This window comes from Euprymna scolopes, chromosome 38 (assembly GCF_053919585.1).
Source record: "Euprymna scolopes isolate OS-2025 chromosome 38, ASM5391958v1, whole genome shotgun sequence".
Classification (NCBI taxonomy): Eukaryota; Metazoa; Mollusca; class Cephalopoda; order Sepiida; family Sepiolidae; genus Euprymna; species Euprymna scolopes.
This window is the reverse complement of record NC_136519.1, coordinates 15827138-15851017: the sequence shown is the minus strand read 5'-3', so window position 1 is coordinate 15851017 and position 23880 is coordinate 15827138. Positions and strand designations below refer to the sequence as shown.

Below are 23880 nucleotides of genomic sequence, written 5' to 3'. Positions count from 1 at the left end.
TTGGAAGGATAATCTTAGATTTTTTTTCTGTGAAAAAAAAAAAAAATAATAATCTGCAACACGGATGGGAGGAGAAATAGATGAAGTTTAAGCAAATATGATTGGTTATTCTGAAGTCACGTCCAGTCAATCTTTGTATTTAGCAATAGAAATGCTATTTCGAACTCAAGCATGAAAAATAAATAGAAATACTAAAAGTATGACAGACCAAGGAAAATGTTATTTTAGACTCAAGCATAAGAAACAAATGAAATAGCTATTTCAAACTTAAGCATGACAGATAACCGAAAATGCTATTTTAAACTTATGTGTAACACATCAACAAATATGCTATTTCAAACTTATGTGTGACAGACAAACGAAAATGCTATTTCAAAATTATGCATAACAGACAAACGAAAGTGCTATTTCAAACTTAAGCATGACAAACAATCAAAAATTCTATTTCAAACTTATGCGTGTCAGACAATCGAAAATGCTATTTAAAACTTAAGTGTGACAGACTGACAGATGGACAAACTGAGATGTGAGGATGCATGGAAAAATAAAACGTGAAAGTAATTGCGCAATTGATTATTCAAAATGATCTCCGATTTGCTAAATTCTTGGAAAGTTTTTTTTTTTTCTGTCGTGGAGCTTTCTCTGGAATCTATAGAAAACTGATAGCTAAATGTTGGCTATAAGATTAATAATTCACAAAAGGGGTGTCTTGATAAATGACCTTTTCTATTAACCAATTGAGAAAAATGTGGTGACAGAGTCAGCAAAACCTGCATCCGAAAACCTTCCACCTGGAAAAAAAGGAATGAACAAGAAAAGATCCAAGGAACTCACGATGCAACATACAACTCGGTCAGCAGCTTTTTGCCATTCTGTACCAGTTTAACAGAAAACAAGGAGAAAAGGAGGGGGAAAAAAGCGAATGAGAGTGAAAGGGGGAAAAGAAAAACGAGTATGGTGTAAAAAAAAAATGAGTCACTGAAGTGTGAACTAAGATACAAAGTATGCAGTTTGCAGACTTTTTTTGTACAGACATTTAAAATTGTTGCAGACCCTTGAAAATTTAATATGTTATTGCAATACATCTTATGATTTCAGGTTCAAATGAACGGCTACAGAGGGAATTGGAATACACCTTACTAAAGTCTGATTGTCACAGCTGGTGAGTTTCAAAAATGCAATGTGGACGTAAAGATACTTTAGAAGAACGATATGCAATAAAATTCTGGTTTAAACTTGGAAAAACTGCCACAGAAAAGTGTGGAATGCTTCAGACTGCTTTGGGACCATCTTGCATGAATCATGCATCAGTTTTTGAGTGACGATAAGGTGTGGGACGAGTAGGAAAGTCAAAACACCAGAGTTGATTGGCCAAATAAAGAACTTCATGGATAAGGAACGTCATGTGTCTATCGAGTCAATAAGTGCACAGTTTGATGTCAGCGAAGGAACTGTACATACAATTATTCGTGAGGAACTGAAGTGCGGAAGATTTGCATGAAGTTTATTTCAAAGACGCTCCATCCTTGTCACAGACTATTTGACCAAAATGAGAATTAAGACAGTTCTTCACCCTCCCTATCGTCCAAACCTTGTTCCATGTGACTTTTGGTCATTCCTTAAGATCAAGGAAAACCTTAGAGACTGTTGTTAGACAACTGAGGAGATGGAAGAGACTGTGATGAGGGTCATTGGCATGTTCATACAAGAGGACTTTCATGGGCCTTCTAGCAGTTTATGGAACATTGCAGCCGGAGGAGATTACTTCGAAGAGGACTAGAGTTTCACGTATGTACTATCAATAAAAGTGCCCATATGAAAAATGTCTGGAAACTTACTGAAGGCACCTTGTAATGTTTTTGCTTTTTTTTGTTTTTTTCATCGCGAATATTTCTGACCTATTTTTATTGTTTTTAACATTTTCAATCAAACTTCAAGTGTTTCGCTTCAACAGCTACACAGTTTTTCATAATTGACTTTCTTCATGGACAGGCACGTTGCCTAACTGATCTTTGACGGTTTCTTTGTCTTTTAATCTGACTTTATTCACGAGTTCTATCGACAACAATGGCAGCAGATAAATCTTTTAAAGCAGAGTGAAGGTGTCTTCTTGTCTATTAAGAATTAAAGCAATATTGTTTGAATCATACATCAACATCCAAGGGAATTTGGACGATGATCAATGGCTGATAAAGAAAAAGGTCTTAGTGAAGAGGTAAGGCGGCGAACACAGTTTCTACAGTCATTGCCACCAAATGCCACTAACATAAAATATATTAACGACTGTCTCGAAACAATCTATTATATAATCTACTTATATATAAAAAGCATTTTGTGTGTGTGCGTTCCTTCCATCCGGAGTTCAAAACGATTTCTTTCTTTTTTTTTTTTTTAACACAAATGTACTTTATGTGTCTAGGACTCTTAGATACGTTTTGTATCGGAATGCCGCTGATAAGAATCGAAAATCAATAATCAATTTCAGAGTGGCGACAGAGATGTGAGTGACAAAGTGCATTCTGGACGTTAGGACCGAGGCATGAAAAGAGGCTGCCAAAAGTGCATTGAAAATGATGATGACTATGTAGAAAAATAAATTCTGGGGCTCAAAAGGTTGCTCGTTTTAATGGTAAAACTCCCATATTCGTAGCTCTTCATCGTTTTAGCTTTTGAGTTTAAAAAAATAGGAGGCCTTACTTTTAGTAGGATCATTGCGCGCATGTGTGTGTGTGTGTGTGCATGACTTTTTGCCCATTATAGACTGATGACGTAGAAGGAGTGCTTTATGCCAAATTGACGGTTTGATATTATCAAATTTGTGCTCATTTTTGCATTAAATACTAATTCCTATTAATCTCTACCTTTGCATTGAATGGATACCATAATACTTAGTTCGCTACACTTTGTCATAAAAGTCAATACAAAAAATGTTAGCCAGATGGGCCCAGTAGTTTCTAGGAAAAATGGAACAGACGGACAGACTAAGAGAAATATTATCTATCTATCTCTCGCTCTTTCTTTAACCCCCTCCAAACAATTAACAACAAAATAAAAACTAAAAATAAATAAACCGAATCATAGCCCCCCCCCACCCGCCTCCAAACATAAGCGAACACCCAACAGGTCAAGACATACTTACCAGGAAATCATTTCACCAACGAGACGCATAAAAACTTTAACATTAAGATCCGAATTTTAAAATAACCCCCCTCCTCTCACCCCCACATATTCCCCTTCCCCTCCATGTATCCTTATGCCCTCAGCCACACCAGAAATAAACTTCCCAGACCCTCCCCCACAAGTTCCTTAAACCCCAAAACTAAAACATTATCGACATACCTAGCGCCCCCCACCTACCCCCCTTGTTCCCTTCCTCTATTTCTTCCACCCTCCTCGCACCCACCCTGACCTCATTCACTCTTTCACTCTCTCATCCCAAAATAGGGAACATTTCTGTAAAAGTCTGAGGATGCTACAGACGGTCAAAAAAAAAAAAACGTATATATATATAAGAAATTTGTTACTGTGAGTCCAGAATGAGTTTACATATTGTTTCAACTAGAGGAAGATCCTCAAAGAGAGGAAATATCCAACTAGCATCGTCAGAATTCATAGATGGACTAAGTTATAAAATCAAATAAGAATGGAAAAATCGTAGATGAAGGGGAGTTAGAAAAGAAGGGGGGTGGAGGGGAGAGGACGTTGGAATTTAAAGTAGTAGGAGTGTATACGATAAGAGAGGGGTTTATAATTTTCTAACTCCCCTTCATCTACGATTTTTCCATTCTTATTTGATTTTATAACTTAGTCCATCTATGAATTCTGACGATGCTAGTTGAATATTTCCTCTCTTTGAGTATCTTCTTCTAGTTGAAACAATATGTAAACTCATTCTGGACTCACAGTAATAAATTTCTTATATACTGCTCTGGCTACACATTGAGCACTCTAGTCCGGTTTTTTCACCACTGGTAAATAAATAAATATATATATATATATATATATATATATATATATATATATATATATATATATAAACGGCATAATCACATTGACACACCAGTTTCCATTAGATCACCGAAGTTAAGCAACGTTGAGCCTGGTCAGTACTAAAATGGGTGACTATTTGAGTATTCCAGGTGCTGTATGTGCTATCCGCTATCTTGGCATTGTTTGTCATCGTCCAGGCCTTCCCTTTGCTACTGGATTCGAGTAATGCCGATTCAGGGGGTGTAGTCCGTGATTGTGCAACATTGCCACATAATTACACGCGCAGCTGTCCTTACATGAGGTATCCATCATCTTTCAAGACTGAACGGAGGCGATGACAGGGACACACACACATCACATATATGATTTATTAAAAACCTATACATCGATCTTTCAGACTTTAATGGAGATGTTTGGTATAACTCGAAGAAGATATTGACCTTTTTCTAATTCAATATTCAATCAAATGCAGATACAACTTGGTCTACCAAATTACATTCTCCGTGCGGATGTTTTTCCACACCAACTAACGTTGTTTCATTGCTTTTTATCTTTGTTAAAATCAATCGTTGAAAACACAAAACAAAAAAAACAAATTCTGTTTTTTTATAAACAAGACGTTTGACAATCATTATTTGTTTGGTTTAATGGAACAAAAAAATTTGATTCGTTGTTTGGTTTTTACGGCATATCAATCTTTATCGGGTTATTTAATAACGAATTCAATAATGTAGGAAAAAGTTTTTAGGCTTCAAGTTCTTTATATATGTTCAAATGTATGTGTATGTGTTTTTTAGGGGAGGGCTTTACAGAACTTGATTGAGTTTTCTAAAGGAATCAATCGTTAAAACAAAAAAACAAATTGTTTTTATATAAATAAAATGTTTGACAATCATTGTTTGTTTGGTTTAATAATAATAATAAAAAAAAATAATTCGTTGTTTGGTTTTTACGGCATATCAACCTTTTTCGGTTTATTTTATAACGAATCCAGTAATGTTGAAAAAATGTTCATATTTCACGTTCTTTATATATGTTCAAATGTGTATGTGTGTGTGTGTTTTTTTTTTGGGGGGGGGGGACTTTCCAGAGCATGATTGAGTTTTCCAAAGGAATTAATCGTTGAAACCACAAAACAAAAAAACAAAATCTGTTTTTTGTAAATAAAAAGTTTGATAATTATTGTTTAGCTTTATGAAAAAACAAAATCTGTTTTTTGTAAATAAAAAGTTTGATAATCATTGTTTGCCTTTATGAAAAAACAAAATTTGATTCGTTCTTTAGTTGTTTTGTTTTTACGACATATCAGCCTTTTTCAGGTTATTTAATGCCGAATCCAGTAATGTTGGAAAAAGTTTTTATGTTTCAAATTCTTTATCTTCAAATATTTATTCATGGTATTTAGTCCAGTTTTTTGTAGAGGAAATTTGTGCATACGAGCGTTTTCTTTTGTTTTGTTTTTTTGGGGGATGGGGGGCTTTACAGAACATAATTGAGTTTTCTAAAAGAAAACGAAAAAAATAATAATAATAATAACATCAACGATTTTGTGCATTCGAGGTCAGCAAGCCAATATTTCCAGACAACCTGACCTGGTAGCACCAGCAGAAGAATATTATTTGAAATAAACTATTACAAAATGCAAGCATGAAATAAAGATGAATTATTTCCGGTATTGCTATGGTCCTGTAAGTGTCTAGAAGAACAATACCATCTGGGAATTAGCGGAAACAAAATAATTAAACAGAAAAAATAAATACAATAAATAAAGAGCGTGATTATACGCCAGTTCGACTGCCAAGTGCGTATAAATGATGTGCTAACACAGAGAGAGACATCTTCTCCCGGTCTTTAAGTTTAAGTATAAGATTTTATTATTATCCGTAAGGTGGACACACACCACAACATTTATTTACCTGTTTTTCTAGAAATAATTCTGACTAATCAAAATTTCGGGGAAATCAATGCCAACAACACAATCTTTGGATTCATACGATGATAATGATGATGATGATGATGATGATGAATAACAAGAAAATAAACTGAAATCTTAGGAAGATCTCTATCATTCCAGTAATTATACAAGCAACTGAACATCTGAAAAAGAATTATCAAAATCTATCTGGCAAATATACCCGGTGAACCAAGTCTAAGGGAGATTCAAACAGTTGCATTTAAAGGGACAGTTACAATCTTAAAAAAATATTTCTCAGTTAGAATATATGAGATAGCAGGTGAATGTCTGGCATTCAGTATTTAGTGATGACAAAATATATTAAACAGAAAAGTAAATTCAATAAAAAGTGTGAGTATACGTCAGTCCGCCTATCAATTGTGCATGACTTATGTGCGAACATTGAGAGAAATATTCTCACCCAGTCTTTATAGTAACAGAAGAATATATTATTATCCGTCAGATCGACACACCACAAGACTTACAAGAACAACAGGAACTAAAAGACCCGATTGTTCCTTACTAGAATATATATATATATATATATATATATATATATATATATATATATATATATATATATATATATATATATATAAGTGAAATTGTCTGTCTGTGTGTGTACATTTCCCTAACAAACTACTCTGTCAATTTTCAGTTTACAGACTCGAGATTTGACATAAAGGGTATTAAGATTTGGGAAAATCTTTTTAATCGATTTTCGGCCAGAAATTTGGCTGTCAAGGGGTCAAAGTTCAACGATTTGACCTTTGAAAACTCTACCAAACTCCTTCATCAATTTTGTGTCTACACACTTGAAATGTTAGATGTAGGTTACTTGGACATGGATCAAATTTTGTAATTTGATTTGAGCCCAAAACAATAAATGTTAAGGGGTCAAAATTGGGGTCAAAGTTTTTTAAATTTGACCTCTGCGGTCTCTACCAAATTACTTAGCCAATTTTTGGTCTAAAGTGTATTCAGACGTAGGGCAAGCTTTTTAATCAGTTTTTGGTCGATGACCTTTGCGGTTTCTCGAAAACTATTCAACAAATTTGGAGTCTAAACATTTGAAATTTGGTATTCAGACATGCAGCAAGCTTTTAAATCAGTTTTTGGTAAAAAAAAATATTGCTGCCAAGAGGTCAAAGGTGAAAGAGTTGAATTGCATACTCTACCAAATTCCTCCGCCAATTTTTGGTCTTAACACTTGAAATTTTAGATGTAGGTTATGCAGAAATGAGTCAAACTTTTTAATTATATATATATATATATATATATATATATATATATATATATATATATGCACATAAAGTTATGAACAGTACATAGGGCCCGAGCAAAGCCAGGCTGAACTGCTAGTGTATGTGTATGTATATATATATATATATATATTTTTTTTTTTGTATAATATATACAGGAATTTACATTTATATCGGTAGTCGGTACCGACGGTTTCAAGCCCGGTAGTTGAGGACTGCTCTTAATGTCCGCCGACTCTGAAGAGAGCCTGAGGTGGACATCAAGAGCAGTCCTCAACTACCGGGCTTGAAACCGTCGGTACCGACTACCGATATAAATGTAAATTCCTGTATATATTATACAAAAAATATATTGCTCTTATTTCGAGAATTTCTTTTTCTACAAAAAAGTACAAGTATATATATATATATATATATATATATATATATATATATATATATATATATATATATATCTTCTCTATTTCATCTTGAGTTGCTTCAGATGTTCCCTGTGAAAATCTACCCATAAAATTTTGTTAATTCCCTGGCCCAACCGCTATCTCATAATTACCTGTGTTGCCACCTCTGCAGACCTTAAATTCTGCCAATAGTCATTCTCAATTAACGTTACCCACTCTTCATCAACTCTCATTATCTGGTACATAAATTTTCTTTTGCGTTTCCCCTCCCCCCTTCTGTATCAGTATTCTCCCTCTCTTCATCTCCTCTTGCCTTCACCTCCATCATCCATTAATTCCATGCCCCAATCCCTCTCGCATTATTCCACATGAATGTTGCCACCTTTGTAAACCTTACATTCTGCCGAATAGACACTCACAGCTAACGCTTCTCTCATTACAAGTTCTCATTACCGCCACTGCGGTTCGCTAATTTATGTTTTATTGTTGTCCGACACAACCATAACAGTCCTCCCTCCTCTCCATCTTAGGCACAGGTATCTTTTTGTTCGTTGTTCGTTTTCTTTGCTCCATTCGCATTCTTTATGTGCTGTTGTTTCTGACTCATTTGTGAAGAAGTAAGCTGTCAAGGGGAGATAATTTACGAGTACAGCTAACAATGAGCATTCACATGTATTCAGACACGAGTATAGGTGCATTCTACTTTCATAGAGAATGAATATGAACTCACACGTACTCCTGCCATTTTTATTCTTACTTTTTTTCTTTTTAAATAAATTAATAGGTTTATTTTAATGATTATAGCTATCTTATACTAATCTAAGCATGGTTGTATATATGGATAAACGTGTGCTCATTTTTGCATTAAATGCTAATCCCTATTGATATGAATATTCCACACCAGATATCCTAACTGTAATCTCTGAACATATATATCACTCACAGGAGAGGGTAGAGTGGTAGCCTTAGATATATATAAGGCTTTTGACAGAGTATGGCACGATGGCCTTCTTAGGAAAATTAGATCATATGGTATCACTGGAAGAATACATAATGTAATTAAATTCTTCTTAAGAGAAAAATCTAAGTTGTCCTCGACGGTCGTACATCTAAACAATATGATATAAATGTGTGAGTACCTCAGGGTCTATCCTTGGACATTTACTGTTCCTGATATTCATAAATGACCTCCCTGATAAAATTGTTTCTGAGATGGGTATATTTGCTGATGACACCACTCTCTATAACAGGCATGAGGGGAAAACAAATGAACACATATCTAAGGAAATGGCAGAAACATTAAAGGATGATCTCCAATCTGTAGTGGAATAGGGACAAAAATGGACGGTCACATTCAATGCTGCCAAGACTAAGCATTTTTCCTTCAATAATTACAAGAAACCTTCACTACCACCAATAGCAATGGCCAAGAACACATTACCCGAAAGTACTTCCTTTAAACTCCTCGGCCTAACGTTTACAGGGAATATGAACTAGAATAGATACATTGAGAACATTGCCAAGGCTGCTACAAAGAAGGTGGGCTCTCTCTACCGTGCTAGAAAGCTACTTACACTTGAAAGTATCCTGTATCTCTACAAGACCACCATTCGCCCATGTATGGAGTATTGTTATCACATTTGGGCTGCTGCATCTTCTACTAGTCTCTCGCTACTGGACAGGGTTCAAAAGAGAGTCGCCAACCTGATAAGTCCTCAACTGTCATCTAAGCTTCAACCTCTGTCCCATCGACGTAATGTTGCATCCCTTTGCTTGTTCTACAAGTATTTTATGGTGAATGCTCCAACGAACTACAAGCACTTGTACCCCATCGACATAAATATCCCCCCGACAAACCTGACAAGCAGCAAAATCCCACCCCGAAACTGTAGAGATCCCTAGATGTAAGAAAATCTTCTACTCTAATAGTTTCTCCCCCAGAACTGCGAGATTTTGTAACTCCCTTCAGAGTTCCTGCTTTCCTAACTGTACTGACATGCCGAAGTTCAAGTGTAATGTGAATGGCACCTCACTGCTCAACTCCCTACTTAGTTTCCCTGCAACTTATGTCCCCGATAGTAGCATCCTACATCAAAGTGGCACTGTGACTTGTTTGAGGTGGAAATGAAATTAAAAAAAAACAAAAAACGTAAATTAAGACACGTAAAATATAAAAAGTCAGTATTTCTTTTATTGGGAAGGACATTCGTTTTTTTTTTACTTGGAATCGTTTGAACGTATGGTTAATTCGCATGTCAGGGGGAAGAAAAAAATACGGAGTCTCCACGAAGGTCGAAACAGAAAAAGAAAAAGGTTTGTCGTTTTGCATCTACTGAGAACATTGCAAGCTGAAGGAAAACCTTTTTTTTTTTTTTGCATGAGAATTTAACGATATTCGGCAGTTCAAAGGCAAAGCTTTAATTTCAACACTGTGCATTGAACTTATACCATAAAACTTACCTTGGTGCACCTTATCATAACAAAGTTCCATACGAAATTGCAGCCAGGTCGGTCCAGTAGTTTCCAAAAAAGAGGAATGGGCAGACAGACCAAGAGAAATATAATATAGATAACAATAATAATAATTTTCATTTTTTTTCTTATGCATTAACCCTGAGCTGTCATAATAATAATAATAATAATAATAATAATAATAACTAAATGATTATAGCTGAGGCGACCCAAAGGCTCTCCCTTCATTAGCCGATACACAAAAGTGGGGGAGCGTTACTCCATTCCCATGATTACTCCACTTAGCCTTAATCTTCCCCTTATACTGCTAAATGTTTTTTTTTTTTTTTTTACACAGTGATCACCACTTATCAAGGCCCGGAAGCTACTCAGGGATAATGGTTATTGCAAGTACATTATGTTAGTGTGGAGATTTGATGAAGTGTTTACTTAAGGGGGTGGTTCATTAGGAATTTGTTAGCATTGGACTTGAAGACATCCAAGTTGTAGTCCGGAGGGAAGCAGGCAGACGGAACAGAGTTCCACAGGCATGCAGTTCTAAGAAAGAAGCTTTGTTCATGGAATCCGTGTTTTGATTTAGGCACAGATATAGAGTGGAGGAAATTTTTCACAGTGGATTCAGCTAGACGGGTGTTTTTCGTGAAAGATTGGCGATTTAGCAAAAGAGTATCAAGTGCCATTTTATTTTTTAAGTCTTTGGTATAACTCAACTGAGGATTGAATCCCAGTCTTCCAGCTCATTGGTGAACTCTCTTACCATTATGCTATATGAGCAGCAGCAGCAATAATAATAATAATAATAATAATAATAATAATACAAAGTGGGATTTTCCAAGGTGATTCCCTATCACCACTACTGTGTATTATAGCCATGATGCCCTGCAACAATAAACTGCTAAGCTGGATATAAGTTCACGGATACAGAAGAAAGAATGAACCACCTAATGTAGATGGATGATATGAAACTGCAAAACCAAAACGACACGAATAAACACAACCAGAATCTTCAGCCAGGATATCCTGACCATGAGGAGGGGGGAAACTGGAAGCAGCAGAAGGTATGGTACTACTCAGTCAAACAGAGATGAGGACATAGGTGAACACGATATCTACAAATACTTGGGAGTTCTGAAAGCAGACACCATCAAAGAAACAGAAATGAAAGAGAAAATTGGAAAGGAATATCTCAGAAGAACAAAACTAAACTATATTGTAGAAACTTAATTAAAGGAATACATACATGGACAGTGTCACTAGTAAGATACTCCAGACTTTTCATAAGCTGGACCAAAGAAAGACTATGGAGTTTCCACCAGAAGACCAGGAAACTCATGATTATGCACAATGCACTACATGTAATGGATGATACTGACCGACTCTATGTGAAAAGGAATGACGGAGGAAGAGGACTGTGCAAATAACAAAAAAAAGAATTAGAAAAATACATATTTCAGAACATCGAAAGAATAATGTTTTCCTTTTGTTGCAATTTCTATGTGGCTGGTTAGCGTTTATAGTTTATGCAGGCTGGTTTCCGCATTCAAGGACCTTTCTGAATATTTCAGTGGTTCTCATCATTGCCGTCCATTAGTGAGTCTTCCCCTTGATTCTGATGTCTGCTAGCCCTTTTTTTCCAAATTTCTTTTGGGACGCTTCATGGTGCTCTAACTATTATTGGTATTATATTGACTGTATCATTATCATTATTTTTTCTTGTTATGGCATAATCACATTGACACATCGGTTCCTGTCAGATCACTAAAGCAACGATGAGCCTGGCCAGTACTAAATGGGTGACCATTTAGGACTTCCAGATGCTGTATGTGCTCTCTGCTTATCTCGGCATTGTTTCCAATCATCCTGGACCTCTCCTTGTAACTGGACTCAATCAATGCCGATTCAGAAGAGGTGTGGTTGGTTATTGCACAACCCTTGCCACACAATTACATGTGTAGCTGCCCCTATACGGGGTATCCTTTATCTTTCGAGACTGAACGGAGGCATCAGTATTATTTTTTATGTTCTCTAATATGAATAAAAATGGGTTGACTTGGTGGAGATGGTTATTTTTAATTGCAGGGGAAGTAACTTAGTAAATTTGTAAGTTGGTCTGTGAGACAGGAATACAACACTCTTGATACGAATTAACTCCCTTTGGAGAGAAGCTTAACTAGCTTATTATAGACTATGTATTTATTTGAATGTAATTACATTTTTAAATATATATTGTTCGAACCTGTAACCAACAGGAATACTCAACAATTTAAATTTAATAAAACTAAAATGGCCGCCCTTAAATATGAAACATATTTAAAAAGTAGAGAGTTTCATACCCATAACCTAAATCAACCCTTCGTAGATATAACCTCGGTTAAGATACAATAGATAATAATTATTCAAATAGAATAAAAAAAATTTTATATGAAAATTTTTTTGTAGATTAAAACCAGTTAGAAATATTATATAATTGAAACTCATACGAAGATAAGGATATGAATAGCTTTACTCTTAAAACAAAGATGACTATCTAGACGATTTGGATTTCTCCTGGGGAGATAATCAATTGGTTTCAGAAACTAAACAAAACAAAAACAGTAAATTCATTATGTTTGCTATTGACTCATATTATCCTTTAATAACTCCTGAACTATTCAAGAAAGCACTAAAATTAGCAGAAAATGAAACGGACGTACCTACACTAGAAATAGAGATGATAAAACTAGATAGGAAAACCTTAATTAGATATAGTGATGAATTATGCACACGAAATGATAGAGAGGAGGACTTTGAGGTAACGATGGGTTATCGGACTCTGCAGATAGTTCTGTACATACTGAAGGAGATAGATAAAAGAGTACAGAGTTTAAATAGGGGATATATAAGGATGACGTATTATTTCTGGTTAATTCAAGTGATTGAAATGCAGAAAAAAACTAGGAAGAATATTAAATCATTCTTTAATTTAGAAATAACTATAAACAGCAATTGTGAACTTTTTTAGATATAACTCTAAAATCTTAATGATAACACTTATGAATCCTATCACAAACGAAACCAAACAAAACACTATTCCATATAGATTATAAGTCAAATTATCCCAGATGTATGAAAAAAGGCTATTATATCAAGTATACCCCCCCCAAAAAAAATATATATCCAGGCTATCTCAAAATGAAAATTTATTTGACCAAAAATAAGGATTATTACAATGAAGTCCTAATTAGATTGGGATATCATGGGAAAATCAAATACATAAAGGAGGTGAATGATAAAAATAGTAGAAGAAACCGCACAATCTCATAAAACAATGAAATTAGAGAGGAAATGTGAAGAATGAAAACAAATATAAAAATAATAAGAATGAAATCAAGAATTATGAGGAAGGACATAATAGTGATAACAAGATTAAAAATAAGAGAAACAGATGGAAAAACAACTCTGGTTTAACCCGCCTTTCAGTGAATACATTCAACATAATATCCCTAAGAAATTTTACAAAATAATTGATAAAAACTTTCCAGAAAATAGATTAAGTAAAATAATTAATAAAAACACAGTTAAACTTTCTTTCTTGACCGCTGCCAATCTTGCAAACACTATAATAGGCTCCAATAATGGTAAAATAAACAAAATGTTGAACAATAACAGAACTGAATCAGGTGAAATAAACTTGGGGAGAAAATGTAACTGTAGAATAAAGGACGAATGTCCATTGGAAGGCAATTGCTTAATTTCAGAAATCCTGTAAAAATGTGAAGTTAAGGTAGATAATAGTAGGAGGGTATATCTGGGAGTATGGAATGTTCATTTAAGGACAGATTCATAAACTATGTTGCATCTTTTAAAATAGGATGCGAGAACGAACCTAGTAGGGATGGAAATAACAATGGAAACGAAAATAGAACAAAATTAATTATTAAAAATAAAAAAGAACACAACTGCATTAAGTGATTGTATTAGGGAACTACGTAAAAATAATAAAGAATTCTAACTAAAAACTTGGATGCTATACAAAGTTGTCTTCATAGGAATAAATTCCTGCTTTTTGCACCTAAAACATGGCTGAAATAAATTTATAAAGGTAAATCCACAGAATATACTAATAGTAAAGTATAAGGAGAACCTATGAATTAAATATTAAAATTTAGAATGATGAAACATATATAATATCGTAGAACTTCAACTTCACATACTGGAAATAAAATGTTTATAACATTATGGAAGAGAAATAGAAATTAGTTATAATCGATATAATAGTTATCGATAATAAGATGTAAACATGGTAACTGCAACAGCACAAGAAAAGAGAAAAATATCTAGGAGAAATCAAATACAAGATACTGGCTGAGATAGAAGTTAAATTAATTTTTAGTAATATATAATATTGAAATTAATTTTTAGTAATATATAATATTGAAAATAAATTTTAGTAATATATAATATTGAAATTAATTTTTAGTAATATATAATATTGAAAATAAATTTTAGTAATATATAATATTGAAAATAATTTTTAGTAATATATAATATTGAAAATAATTTTTAGTAATATATAATATTGAAAATAATTTTTAGTAATATATAATATTGAAAATAATTTTTAGTAATATATAATATTGAAAATAATTTTTAGTAATATATAATATTGAAAATAATTTTTAGTAATATATAATATTGAAAATAATTTTAGTAATATATAATATTGAAAATAATTTTCAGTAATATATAATATTGAAAATAATTTTTAGTAATATATAATATTGAAAATAAATGAGAAATATATAATATTGAAAATAAATGAGAAATATAACTGTAACGGGCATCGTGAAAGTAAGGTTAGAAATATAATTTTTGTTTTTTTTTAATTAAATATTAAAGTCAGTATATGAAATTCTGAAAACTTAAAACTATAGATTTTGGTGAATCAATAAAAATTAGATATCCAGAGTTATCCCCCTTTAAACGTAGTAATTTTGAGATTAGGGTTCGAAGAGATAAACAAAGGTAATGAGAATTTGAGGTATTAGACAATGATGAAATTACAAAAACAAATTTTAAATTCTTGACTTCATAAAAATTATAATCAATATAATAATCGTTTTTTTATAATGAGAAAATTTATAAATATTTAAAATCTTAAAAAGTGCAACAAAATGCCAATTACATTTTTATTAGTGCATCAGGCACGTCTGATTGAGTGTAAATAAAATATTATTTCTTTTTAATTTAATAAAAAAAAATAATTATTTCCAAATAACCTTTTAATAACAAGTCCTTTCGCACGAAATAACACATTAAATAAAATCGATTAGTAAACTGTGGATAAAATCAAAAGATACAAAACTTTTCGAGATTGAATAGAATATAGGTGAGTCATATAAATTTAATCGAGGATTTGAAGGTGTCGTCCAGTACTTTAAAAATGAATAAATTAAATAATTTAGGAAAAAAATTAATTTGGTAAAAAATACATGGCGGACTTAGGTAATATAAAAATAAACAATTAGATGAAATTTAAATCTAAAAAAAATAGGAATACAAAAATAGGGTGATTCATAAATTCAATGCCTATCGGAAAATAATCAAACAAAAAACATATGGAGAGGAAGGTATATTCCACTGCTTGGTACTGTAAATAACAAGATCGAAATTTGTTCATATATGTATATTAATCAGTGTTTTTTTTTAACCGTCTGACGAGATGCTATTCTGGAATATTTTTGAATAAGATAAAGCTTGAAATTGTCCAAATGGTGTCGAAACAATTGTAACATTCATAAAAAATACACAAAATCATGCTCTATTTTTTTTTCTTGTGGTTTTAGTTTTGATATCTTTATATGAATGCTCGATTACAGAAATTGATAATCATGAAGCTTAACATTTGAATCAATTTACTTTGACTTAAATCTTTATTGGTATATGAACATTGCCAATTGTTGATATATTTTTAACATATTAAAGATTATATATATATATATATATATATATATATATATATATATATATATATATATATTGGGGCAGCAAATTCGTTTTCAAACATTGCCATTACTTGATATAGCACAAAAAAAAAAGAAAAAGATATACAGAAACACGAAAACAAATCGGTGATGGGCCTCACAACGATGGTTTTTAAACCTTGCCAAACTCTGGCATTCTTTGGCACACATTGTGCAGACATGTGCACCACTAGCAGCACATTCTTGATGGTCACTTCTATGTATAATCAAATGCTGCTTCAAATCATCTGCTGTTTTGTATGTCTGCCCGTAGTTGACAAAGGTCAGATCTGGCAACACAAGACTGCTTTGTGGCCCACTGCGCTGATGAGTAGTCTGGTGGCTTATCAGCCAAGCTCTGCTCAGACATAATCTTCCACACACCTCACTCTCCAGACCAATTTGGCGCCCCCGCCCATCCACTGCTCCTTTCACCCTTCCTTTCCAGATATCATGTTTCAGCCGCTCATACTGTGTTCGATCTGCCTCAAACTTACCCACACCTCTCCGCAAGGTCCTTCTCCACTCTCCAAAGCAAGACTCTCCCAGTTTCTTTCATCTATCTCACATTTTTTTAAGGTGGACTTCAAACAATGTTTGAATCTCATTTTAGGCTTTTGAGCCAGACGTCTTCCCTCGGTGAGCTCGTCATAAAGGAGTTGTTTGGGAAGTCGACTGTCTAACATCCTCATCACATGTCCACTCGATCTTAGTCTATGTTTGATAATGTGAGCTTCAATGCTTAGACCTTGGGTCCGTTCAAGCACCTGCACATCATATATATATATATATATATATATATATATATATATATATATACACACACACACACACATGCAAATTTCCCTTACACATGGTGGCATTTTAGCCTAACGCTTTCTTACAGCAAGGATACTGCATAGCCATATATTTTCATAAGTTACAATATTATATATATATATATATATATATAAATTCTCCCGTCAATTTTGACATATGCGCATTCGCCACAACTAAGTTACTCGGAAATCCACACAGATGATTTGTTTAAACTTTTTGGTATTACTGCTAACATTTGTCGATGCAGAGTATACAGTAGACCTCAGGTTTTTGCATCAGAGTTTCCTTCTCCTAGATGCGTGTCTTAACAAAAACTGGAGGTGCATCTCTCCCCGTGAATTAAAGCGCCCCCAGATACCAACCTGGAAAATTTTCATGACTTGGCGGCGTACATAGAGGCACAATCACGTTGACACACTGGTTCTCTCCAGATCACCAAAGTTAAGTAACATTGAGCCTGGCCAGTACCAGCTGGGTGACCATTTGGGAAGGCTAGGCACTATATATATATATATATATATATATATATATATATACATACATCTATATATATATATATATATATATATATATATATATACACACACACACACACTTATAAATTTTCCTTACAAATGATGGTGGCTGATAATTCAGTGGTTACGGTGCTCAAACATTGAAATAATGATCGAGTTTCTAATAACAGGTAGAAGCACACTGGAACACTGAATAGCTGTGATACGCGAAAACAGCTGCTTGTTGATGCAATAAACAAAATATGCGTGTGAATATCTAAAGAAAATAGAAAAGCATGCAATGAACTTTTATCGCCCCCCTCCCTCCCACCCCCGCGCCCTCTTCAGCATCCGAAAAGAACTTGATTGATGAGCTACGCGTAGAATAAAATACATCAGTTTTCCATTTTATCCCTGTTTTTTTACCTATGCTTATATATATATATATATATATATATATATATATATATATATATATATATATATATATATATATATTCTTCAAAACGATGTTTTAACATGCAGCTCTCTCTCTCATTTCATCAACGTTGCATGCACATAACATTGCACTAATGTGAATTCCATATAAACACAAGCCATGATTTCATTTTATACTAGCGAGGGGTACCCGGCGCGTTGCCCGGGTGTTTGGAGGTGTGTGTGGAAACTCCGGGGGTGGGAGGTGGGGGTTAAAAAAAAAATGTAAGTATGAGGATCGAACCCGAACCGTTGAGGCAAAGTTGTAAGTTAAAGTGTGAAGAAAAGAAAAAAAAAAAAAAAAAAAAAAAAAAAAAACGTGTGACGTTAACCATTGCCCCACCGCGAGATGCTAACGGAAACACGTTTGAATTTATTTAATTACTTGGTGCCCGTTTTAATGAGTTAATGAGGTCAAGTTTGACTGCGGGATAGTATTTTCCCAAGATGTTATAGGAAAAAGACTAACCCACATGCGGCGAGCGACAAATGTTGAATATTTATCTTCCCGAAATCGAGCAAATTAAATAGACAGGCGAGCTTCATTGTTAACTGTGAGATATTACGATTTATATGTGATATAAAAAGTTTTTAAAAGTTGTGAAGCGAGCGACCGCTTCTCTGAAAAAAGACTTTTGTAGATATACAGAAAAAGCGAACACACATACATACATACATACATACATACATTTTCGCTTTTATATTTATAGATAACAAACGGCAAGGAAACTCGGCATTACCCAGAACTGAACAAGGAACCTGATGTCCTTTTTAATTTATCTCGCAACATCATATTTCTTTTCTTCATAGAAATCACTCCAGACCAGACAGCCACTTGATGTAAGGAGCTAAAAATACTAATTTTAATTAGTAGTTTTAGCTCTTTACATCAAGATAAATTTCATTTAGATATAAAAAAAAAAAAACCTAGCCAACAATAAATATATGAATAGATTCCAACCCACAAAGCAGGAATTCTTCCCTCTTTATCTATGAATATTTCTCTATTCTTGATAAATGTTTAGCATTTTCAATGAAAAGAGTATTTTATTATACAAGGGAGTCACCACTTATCAAGGCCCAAAGGCCATACGAGGATAAAGGTTAATGAGTGTATGGTGATCACACGTAATAATGGTGGTTGAAATGAGATCATTTAGAGAGGAGGCAGAACAAGAAGTTGTTTACATTAGACTTGAAGACGACTATGTTGTAGTCAGCTGGAAAGCAGGTCAGCAGAACAGAATTCTACAAGCGGGTTGTTTTAGCAAAGAAGCTTTGTGCATGGAATTTGCATTTACATTTAGGCACAGATAGCAAGTGGACGAAATTGTTGATAGTGGTTGTAGCTAGGCGAGCGTTTTTTTTTTGGTAAAAGTTTGGCAATAGTAGACCATAGATTGACACTCAGATGAACACTGGGCAGGAAAATAATGATAGAGCAGAGACAGTCTCGCAACATCTTTTCTCTGAGAAAAAAAATTGCCGGAAAGAGAAAAGGGCATCACTTACTAGGTTGCAAAGCTGGTTTTGAACTCTGTCAAGGCAGGATTGGGTGCTCGGAGCAGCTTCTGTCCAGATGTGGCAACAGTACTCCATCCCAGGATGTAGTTGGCTCTTATACAGTTAGAGGAGTATTTTTAAATGCTCTAGACAAGGTATGAAGCCACTTGATGTAAGGAACTAAAAAATTACTTAAATGGTCAAAAATTAGCCAATGATAGATTTCAACCAAAAAACCAGTAATTCTTCCTCCTTTGTCAGAAATATCGCTCATGGAATGTGAGGACTAAAGGGCAAAATAAAGGAAGTGAGAGTTGTGAGTTTGCCAAAAGTTAAGGTGCATTTTTTACTCTATTACTTTTTTTTTTTTGTTTTACATTTTATAATGTACAATTTTTGAGGTGGGGCCCAAGAAGTGATTAAATAAGAGAAGATGTAAGTGAAATGATATTAATTAAAATATAGTTTTAGTGAATTTATAATTAAAAAAAAATTTTTTTTTAAATAGTTGAAATTCAATTTAACAGTGAGCAATATCCTAAAGCACTTGTTCCCCCACGACATGAACACCCTCGACAAACCCGACAGGCTGCTAAATCCCACCCCCACACTGTAGAGATCTCTAGATGTAAAAGATCTTTCTACTCCAATAGTTTCTTCCCCAGAACCACTACACTTTGGAATTCCATTCCAGGTCCCTGCTTCCCCAACTGTACTGACGTGCAGAAGTTCAAGTGCAACGTGAACAGACATCTTGCTGCCCAAATCCCTACATAGTACCCCAGTAGTTGTTGCCCTTGATAGTAGCCCCTTACACCAAAGTAGCAATGTGCCTTGTTTGGGGTGAAAATGTAATAAAAAAAAAAATTTAAAAATAAAAAAAAAAGAATGGAATAATCATCGGTTATCCCCCTTAGATAGAAAGGAGGAGACTTTGCTGATTTGGTCATGAATGTGTGCCACAACCCAGTAGTGTTCATCCACAAAGCAATAGTTCCAGAACCACACAAATGTTGATGAAAATGCACGGGAGACCAGCTGAGGAAGTTGTTACACACTATCAAAGCTGACAGCAAGCATAGCTCTAGTCCACCCGTCTACTGTGTTCACCGCTGGTCTTGGATCTGGCTACCCATCATTATCTTGCCCGTTGCGGATCATCATGCATAGTCTGCATTTATCTGGGACACTGTACAATCTATGAGAGAATGGACAGAACTCTTCAGTCTTTCATCTTTTCACCGGTAATATTAGACATTATACAGCTATGGGCAGAACTCGAGTATCTAAGATCTCTCTGTACAGGGGTTTGTCATGACAACCGGGCAAGAGGATGCTTTTCCTTCAAGTAAACCCTAACTAAATATTCAAAATAGATGACTACAGCTGACTACAACATAGTCGTCTTCAAGTCTAATGTAAAGAACTTCTTGTTCTGTCTCCTCACTAAATGATCTCATTTCAACCACTCCTAGACGAGTTTCAAAAGAGAGTCACCAATCTGATAGGTTCAGAACTGTCATCTAGGCTTCAGCCTCTGTCCCATCAACGAAATGTAGCCTCCCTCTGTCTGTTCTACAAGTACTTTAACGGTGAATGCTCTGACGAATTGCAAGCACTTGTACCCCCTCGACATAAATACGCCCAACAAACCTGACAAGCAGCAAAATCCCACCCCTTCCCAGTTGAGATCCCTAGATGTAAGACATCCTTCTACTCCAGTAGTTTCTTCCTTAGAAACTCTAGACTTTGGAATTCCCTTCTGAGTTCCTGCTTCCCAATTGTACTGACATGCCGAAGTTCAAGTGTAACGTGACTCGACATCTTGCTGCCAAACTCCCCACATAATACCCCTGTAGCTTATGTTCCTGATAGTAGCCCCCTACATCGAAGTGGCAATGTGCCTTGTTTGGGGTGAAAATGTAACAATAAAAAAAAACATATTTGCAGCACAAATAAGATCTTGCTATGGCCAGCCTATATTGGCTTTTACAAGTTTAGCGCGGTCCGTTCGTCACGGTGGATACTCAGATAGCATGTGTTGTTTGCATTTTAGACGTCAACTGGTTTTATGCTCTTTGTGTGAGTCGATTTATATGTAAATTAGTTTGACTCTCGCTCGATCTCGCAGGGAGATCTCTTCTCTGCTACAGGGCTCCCCAACAAGAACAGTTGTGGGAATATCACCACGGTTCAACATTGATGCATCCATAGCAGAAAGTGATCGTAGAATGATGAGTGCAAGTAAGTTTGCACTTGTTGATTGTATCATCTGTGTTGTGGAGATATTTGTCGAGATTAATGGTATGCTGTGGTTGAAGTCAGTTACACAAAAGCTTGCAAGCGAGTCTGCAGTGTCAAGTACAAGTGAGTCTGGACGGATGTCAATATGCATCATTCATGTTGATCGGGTTCCCTATGCATTGGTCGAATCAACGAACGTCCAGTCGTCGAGTTTTTCAATGTGCGTGTTGCGGGTAATTCATTTTAAACTGGTGACTTCTTCCATAACATACAATCGTTGAGTTTTTTTTTTTTTTATGTGCTTGTTGCAGTTTAACTCATTGGCGCAACTTTCTTCCATCGTGGTTGTTATTGATGTCCATGGATTATATGTACTTGACAAATGTCCGTGAGGGTCCGGGTTTGTTGAATCAGTTGTCGAAGAAAGTTTGAAAGGCCTTGAAGGAGTTGTTGATTGGGTTTTGGTAAGAATTTCAATATTTCCTTTGCCATGGCTGCTAGTTGTTCGGCAGTTTTTATTTCCATTTCTTTATTTATTTAAGTTTGGGGCCAATATAGCCTTGACTTCAGGAGGCAAACGAAAACAAAAATTTTTTTTTAATAATTGCTGAGTCTCTGGCCGAGGAGCCTGAGAATTCCTTTAGAAACTCAGTTGGAAGCCTGTCACCCAGGTGTTCATTTTGCATTAGTGCTCGGAATTTTCTCTCCTTTGAAGCAGTTTCGTTTTAGCACCTTAAGTTTTCGTATGTCATTCCTGAAGATGAGTTAGTAATTATATCCCTAACTGCTTTAGCTAATGATGCCGGCATGCCACAATAATGTGAGGAGACATCATGAATTAAAAAAAAAAAAAAAAAAAAAAACAACCTTCACTTGTGCAAACCATAATCTTGCATCTTCTGCGAATGGCGGTAGGGATATAAGACTTTTTTTTTTTGCAGTGAAAAAAAAAAACAAACAAAAAAAGACAATGTGGGACCAAATGAACAAAAGAAAATTTTATGGACTAGTTGTCCAAGAGAAATTTGCACACAAAAAAAAAAAAAAAAAAACGTTTTTTTTTTTCAAAATATAAAATGTCACAATTATGAAATAATACTAAAAGGAAAAATCGTCTTTTTTAGTGTGTGTGAGCGTATAAAAATAAAAGGAAATTTTTAGACGTTCTTCAAAACTTTCTTTGAATAAAGTAATAAAGTTTCAACAACCTAGCACAAGAGGACAAAAATTCTTTTGTTCGTCTGTAGTAATACTTTGTAGTAATTTTTTAATTGAAGGAAAAAAAGTTTCTCAAAACTAAAGCAAAATATTCAATGCAATTTAAGTTAAGACTTATAACAATGAATAATCTGTTCGTCGGAAGTAAAAAGAATTTTTTTTTTGGAGGCAGTTGCTCTTTTGTAATTCTAGAAGGATGTTTAAACTGATGTTGGGTCAAATTGTTTGTTTTTTTTTTTTTGTACACGGATAGTTTTCATTGAAGAAAGGGGTAACCACTTTAGCAAGGTCCATTTGTTGCGGTTAGGGTTAGGGTTAGATAGCATGTGTTATTTGCCTTTTAGACGTTGTGTGAGTTAATCTATATGTAAATTAGCTTAACTCTCGCTCGATTGCACAGGCAGATTTCTTCTCTGCTACACAAGGAATGGTACACCTTCTCCAAATGATGTTACCGCAGGTAATAATAAAAAGCTGGATACTCCACCAGACAATATGAGTTCTTGTCCTGGAATCCAGTAAGTCTAAGAGATCACAAAAAAATATACTATAACATATTTCTACATATCTCTACCACCAATAGCAATGGCCAAGAACACATTACCTGAAAGTACTTCTTTTAAACTCCTCGACCTAACGTTTATAGGGAACATGAACTGGAATAGATACATTGAGAGCATTGCCAAGCTGCTGCAAAGAAGGTGGGCTCTCTCTACCATGCTAGAAAATTACTTACGCCTGAAAGTATCTTGTACCTCTATAAGGTCACCATTCGCCCATGTATGGAGTACTGTTGTCACATTTGGGCTGGTGCATCTGCTGCTTGTCTCTCACTTTTGGACAGGGTTCAAAAGAGAGTCGCCAACCTTATAGGTCCTGAACTGTCATCTAGGCTTCAGCCTCTGTCCCATCGACGAAATGTTGCATCCCTCTGCCTGTTCTACAAATACTTTAATGGTGAATGCTCTGACGAACTGCAAGCACTTGTACCACCTTGACGTGACTACCCCCAACAAACCCAACAAGCTCCACCCCTTTACAGTA

General features: G+C 34.7%; 1 protein-coding gene and 1 pseudogene across 1 annotated transcript in view; one reads left to right on the top strand and one right to left on the bottom strand.

The window, feature by feature from the left end:
- The window catches only part of LOC145263077 (mannosyl-oligosaccharide alpha-1,2-mannosidase IA-like), a 241408-nt gene that overhangs the window by 70050 nt on the left and 147478 nt on the right, over nucleotides 1-23880 (bottom strand). The gene's annotated exons all lie outside the window — the stretch shown is intronic.
- Nucleotides 4034-4151, top strand: LOC145263519 (5S ribosomal RNA; annotated as a pseudogene).